At 46.2% G+C, this 6,244-nt stretch overlaps 1 long non-coding RNA gene across 1 annotated transcript in view; it reads right to left on the reverse strand.

Annotated features, from left to right (window-relative positions):
- LOC128339455 (uncharacterized) overlaps positions 1-5,213 on the reverse strand; it is a 29,137-nt gene extending 23,924 nt beyond the window's left edge. Inside the window, exon 1 of the long non-coding RNA XR_008313042.1 lies at positions 5,162-5,213. This is a non-coding gene — a long non-coding RNA (uncharacterized LOC128339455). The remainder of the gene's footprint in view (positions 1-5,161) is intronic.
- Between the last annotated feature and the right edge of the window lie 1,031 nt (positions 5,214-6,244).

The following is a 6,244-nucleotide window of genomic DNA, read 5'->3' on the forward strand; positions in this document are numbered from 1 at the left end:
TCCCCCAACTGCTGCTGTTGCACTCCGTGGCCCCACTAACCATCACAGCCATGGTGGCCAGCAGAAGGAGGGCAGGCAGGCATGGGGAGGCCGTAGCTGATATGGCCGGTAGCCCATGGTCTTTGCATGCAGCAGCACAATGGTAGATCTGCCCCGGACCAACAGTCAGGGAGTCAAATCAAATCAAACCTCAAGAACTGAACAAAGAACATAAGAAAAGCCTTGCTGGATCAGGCCGGCCCAAGGCCCATCTAGTCCAGAATCCTGCTTCAAACAGTGGCCCACCAGATGCCTCTTGAAAACCCACAGGCAAGAGCTGAGGGTATGCCCTCTCTCCTACTGCTACTCCCCTGCAATTGGTATTTAGAGGCGTCTTGCCTCTGAGGCTGGAGGTGGCCTATAGCCCTCTGACTAGTAGCCATTGATAGACCTGTCATCCATGAATTTATTTAAACCCCTCTTAAAGCAATCCAGGCTGCTGCCTGTCACATCTTGTGGCAGAGAATTCCAACTGTTCATGGAGAGTTTCTTCAGTGAACCAGAACGGAACCTGAGCCTAAAAGCTCATCATTCCCATGAACCTGAATGTGGCACCAAACCCCTAAAAACAAAAAAGTGCCAACTGGTTCAAAATAAAAGGTGTAATAAGCAGGCACTTGGCTTTCAATTGTATGATTAATATTTTACATTTCTGTTTTACATATTTTAAAAATTCAAAAATAAGTTTAAAAATAAATATTTTTCCTCAAATTAAATAGTTGTAATTTAATAATTTAACCAAATGAAATATCATTGGTTGTATCCAAAGCAAGTTAGTTATGATGAATTCTTATGGAAATTAACGGGAGTGAAATTAGTCATGTCATTAACTTTGTCTGATTGAAATCAATGGTGCAGTTAGTTTTCTTTGGATACAGCTCCATGTATTTATTTTATAGACATAATATTATAGCATGACTAGTTTTCATTGGATACAAACCAATGCATTTTATAGAGGTAACAACAACAATTTCATAGAGTTACATAACAAACAAAAGAGTTTGATATTATTCTGTATGAAATATATCTAAACCAGTTCAAAACAGTCATGGAATCACTTTTTCAAGTTAATGTCTGAAGTGGAGACTTAAAAAAACAACAACTGATGAATCTTAACCCAAATGTTTAATGCAGGAGTGCTTACACTTACATTTTTTAAATTTCATTTTATTTAACATATTTGTATACTGCCCACAACCAAAATCTCTTGACAGCAATAAAACAATCCAAGAAATTCTAACAATTAAAACATATTAAAATATCAAATTGAAATACCCATAAAAACTACCAAAGAGCTAAAAAGCTTGGCTGAAGAGATGTGTCTTTAGTTGTTTCCTAAAAGCCAACAGGGATGGAGCAGCGTAGAGCTCTGGGGCAACTAAGAGAAGGCGGAGTCGTCAGCAGATGAGCTGGTGGCACCATCTGATGAACCTCCCCTGAAGATCTTAATAGATGGTGGCATTCATACCGAAGAAGGCATTCTCTTAAATACCCTGGGCACAAGCCATAAAGGGCTTTATAGGTAATAACCAGCACTTTGTATTTTGACCGGAAACCTATGCTGTTCATCTTCAGCCATTTGCTCAACCATTGTGGCTGGGGATGATGGGAGTTGTAGTCCAACAACATCTGGGGACCCAAGTGCAGAAGTTTGGGAACCCATGGTTAAGACTCTATGCAAGCAGGACTCCAATTTTTCTGCCCCAACTGCTGTGAGGGAGAAGGGCAGATGAGGGCAGCTCTAGATAGTTGTACCCATTTTGTGAAGTGCACACTTCCCTGTGTGAAGGAGGGCCTCTGGAAATGAAATCATGACAACTGGAACCTCTCTATGCGTAGACCGTGCAAGTGACTGCTGTAGCAAGGCAACTCAAGCCCGACTCCCAGAAATTAAACAGGTGAAACTGTGTTCCTATGCCAGGAAAAACTTTACTGGTTTAATGTTGGCTTGGCACAGGAGCAAGGCCATTAATAGAAGCTGGTAACCCTACAAATGGGTTATGTTGTTCTTGCCTTGTGATTGCATTTTGGTCTCAGATATGAGAGAGATGGGCATCTTCAAGGGCGGCCCTTTCATGAAGCGAGGTGACGTGGTTGCCTCTAGTGGCAGATTATTGGGGCATCAGCGGATCAGCAAGATACTCTCCATCACCACCATTAGAACAGCTCTGCAGAACCGAACTGACTCTTGCAAGATTTGCAAGGCATGCCTCTCCTTGCAAAGCTTGCAAGAAGTATGAAGAGAGAAGAAGCAGCTGGCCACCTTCTCCCCATGACACTTTCAGTTTGCAAAGGCTGGTGTTGAAAGGGGGCTGGCCCTCTGCCCATCAGGATCATGGGGCAAAGCAGCATTTGACACCTTGCCTCAGATGCTGCAATACCTTGGGTCACCTCTGAGCATCTTTAAAATGTACAGCCAGAAAGAGTACACAGCTCCCATATTTACCTGAACAGAAGATGGCTCAGAATTTAAGACGACCTCCTTAAAAATAGAGGTTAAACAGCAGTTTTTTCCTGTATTTACCTGAAAAGAAGAGGACTCTGGATTTAAGATGACCCCTCGATTTCTTACATCAAAGAACTTGGGGGGAAATCTAGTCGGATTCAGATAAATACGGTAAACTCAAAGCAAATTATATATGCATAGTGGTGTAGGGAGTGTGGTGGGGGCCAGGGGACAAACTCCGACCAGTGGCTCCCCTACCCCCAGGATATTCCTTTGCGTGTGCGCCCCAAGCCATGCCCCCTGCATCTGATGTCAGTTGCAAAGGGGCGGGGCCAGTGCCGATTCCACCAACCACTGACAGGGAAAATGAAACTCTGCTGGGGCGGTCACAAACCCCTTTTTGGTACTGGTCCCGCCCCTTGCATCTGACATCAGATGCAGGGGAGGGGCCAATGCCCAGTAGGGAGAGTCCGTCGCTCCCCAGCCAGCTAAAAACGCTGGCAGGAGAGGAGAATTTGCCTCGTGCTCCCAGCCAGAGAGCGCTTTGCTTGCCGGCTGGGTGTGGGAGGGGACAATGGGGTGCCCTGGCCCCTTGTGGTGCCCCCTTGGGGTCTGGGGCTGATTGCACCCCACTTGCTTAATAGTCACTATGCCCCTGCATATGCATGAAGTTGGGCTGAAGAATCAAGCTCAGCTCTATTGGGTGCATCTGCCCTGAGTGATGGGAAGAAAGTTGCTGATCCTATGTGTTCTCTCCCAAACTGGTGTTGGATGAGACTAATTGTACTGACTATGGGAGCTTTTACGCCTTTCCCGTTCTTGGAGCTCAAAAGCACAGCAGCAATGCAACCTCCTGTCTGTGTCAGGAGAGCACTGAGTGAGGCTGTTGGGAGGCAGCAGCTAATCCAGAGAGTATTAGGGTTGCCAACTCTGCAGCTGGCTCCTTCTGCTGTGCTTTTAACAGTGCCTTGAACTGCAGCAATTAGCAGGTGATCAGCATTTACTCCCATGCTGTGGAGGGGAAAAAAACCCGTCACCTGCTAATTCTTGCAGCTCAAGCTGCTCTTCCAGGCACAGCGGCGGGAGCCAGTTGAGAAACTGGCAACTCTTGACATCTGAAAATTAACTATTTATGCCCAGGTGGAAACAGCAAGGTATCTGGCCGTGCAAAGTGCTGTTAAGACATGGAAGCCTCTCAGAGCTCCGTGTATTTTTCACGTCTGTCCTAGCATGGTGCTTGGGCTTTCAGCAGTGCAGAAAGCAAAAGAAATGTTTCCCATCACAGCATTTGCAACTCCTGATAATTGGGCAAAAAGGCACCTTTTAAAGTGGCGATTCTCTTTTGCTTAGCAGGGGGAGAGCAACTGTCCCATTCAGTCCCAGCAGGCCTTGCTCATCAGTAACAGCCCTCATGAGCAAGGCCTGCTGGGACTGAATGGGACAGTTGCTCTCCCCCTGCTAAGTTACATCCCCCTTTGTGCGTTTTTGATTGTGAGCCCCTTTGGGACGGTGAACCAATTTCTTATTCTTCTTGCTGGGTCAATCTCTTAGAGCACTTTGGGAGGAGAAGAGGTATTATAGAAAAAAGTAATAATATTTTAATATATTAACAATACAGTCATCCCTCACCTATCACGGGTTTGCCAATCGCGGATTTGAGTATCTGTGATTGGAAAATTGTCACCACCCTCACCAACCGTGACCCGAGTATTCGTGGTTTGGTGCCATTTATTTGAATTTTGAATGGTTGGGGGGGCCAATTTCTGAGGTCAGGGGGTCATTCTGAGGCTCAGGGAGTCATTACTCGGGATCAGGGGTGGTTTTGGGGTGATTTGGGGGGGTTCAGGGTGATGGGGGTTTGGGGGTTCATTTCTGGGGGTCAGGGTCATTTCTGGGGGTCAGGGGGGATTTTTTCACCTTTAAAAAACAATCGGGCACTTTCTCTCGCAATTCCCCTAACCCCGTTTCCCATTAAAGTCTATGTCTTGCCTACTGTGAATTCGCCAACAACGAGGGTTTCCAGGAACGGAACCCTCATAGCTGGCAAGGGTCAGCATCATCTGGACTTACTTAGTCACAACTAAGCTAGTTCAGATGTTGATGTATTATTTATATACTAGCTTAACGCGTGCAGCAGCGGCAGTGGTTGACAAGGCCCTTCCTTGCTGCTGCCACTGCCATGGCCGATCATTCCCCTCAGGCCACGGACAGGCCCAGACCCATCCCTTGCATGCCTGCCTCCCTCCACCAATGGCTGCAGTAGCCCCAAACAGCAGCAGTGGTTGACTGGGCTTTTCTTTGTTGCCAATAGGCGCCGCCATGGCCGCTCGGTCCCCTCAGGCCACTGACAGGCTCGGGCCTATCCCTCCCCCTTCCTTCTTTCTCTCTTCCCCTCCCTTTTTCTCTCTTTCTCTCTCCTCCACTTGCTCTTCCCCTCTGTCTTTCTGCTCCTCCCTTCTCTCTCTCTTTCCCTTCCTGAGTTAACAGATCTTGTTCATTTGTTTCCTCATCTAATTCACACAATGGTAGCCCTCTTCTCCTGAAGGGGCTCTTTACTCCCTCACAACCCCTCTCTTCACAGACCCCTGCCCACTATCCTTTTATGGATGAATATGGATTCATCTCCTTTACAATCAAGAACATCTTCCCACCAGTAACAGTTCCATTCCAACTGACCTTAACCATCACAGGCTCCTCCTCCCTGTCTGTATATGGAATTCCCACTGCCCAGTCACCATGGTGGCACAGGCTCCTCCTCCCTATATGCATGTGGAATCCCCACTGCCCGATCACCATGGTGCTTCCGCTTGCGAACTCTCGCGAGAGCTGCCACACATGGGATTAGCCATGAGATTGGCTTTAGAGAATTATATATATAGATTATTCATATTTCTATAATACTTTTTCTCCTTCCAAAAGTGTTCTAAGAAACTGACACAGCAGAAGGAATAAGAAATTGATTCACTGCCCCAAAGGGGCTCACAATCAAAAATTGTGCTCACAATTGATAGTCAAGACCAGTGGTCCCTCTTTTTTTTCATCTCTGTGCGGAATGAGTTTTCTTCTGGGCGGCAGTATCAAGGCAGTGTGCGCCATCTGCATTCAGAATGGGGCCTTCATTCAACCTGAGCGGGATCTAAAATGAACTGAACGGACATCCAAAAACTTGTGAGCGCGTGCACATGCGCATGCCTTAGAGGGAACAGTGGTCGAGACTAAGTCCCATTGAAATTATTGTCCCATTATTAACTAACTAATAAGTTAGTTATGTCTCATTTGTCTCACTGATTTCGTGGGGCCTAGTAATGACTAGCCACCTAATGGTGCAGCAGGGAGATAACTTGCCTAGGGAGCAAGAGGTTGCTGATTCGAATCCCCGCTGGTATGTTTCCAAGACTATGGGAAACACCTATATTAGGCAGCAGCGAAATAGAAAGATGCTGAAAAGCATCATCTCATACTGCATTCTACCAGAGAAAACCACAGGGCTCTGTGGTCACCAGGAGTCAACACCAACTCGATGGCACAACTTTAGTAATGACTAACTAGTCTGGATGGGTGGTGGCCTCTCACCTGTGGGCTTCCCAAGGGCATCTGGTGGGCCACTGTTTGATATAGAATGCAGTATTAGATAGGCCTTGGGCCTGATCCAGCAGGACTGTTCTTATGTTCTTATGATGTTTCCCAATAAATAAATAAATAAATAAATAAATAAATAAATAAATAAATAAATAAATAAATAAAATATTCAGTAGTAAT

This window comes from Hemicordylus capensis, chromosome 1 (assembly GCF_027244095.1).
Source record: "Hemicordylus capensis ecotype Gifberg chromosome 1, rHemCap1.1.pri, whole genome shotgun sequence".
NCBI classification, from domain to species: Eukaryota; Metazoa; Chordata; class Lepidosauria; order Squamata; family Cordylidae; genus Hemicordylus; species Hemicordylus capensis.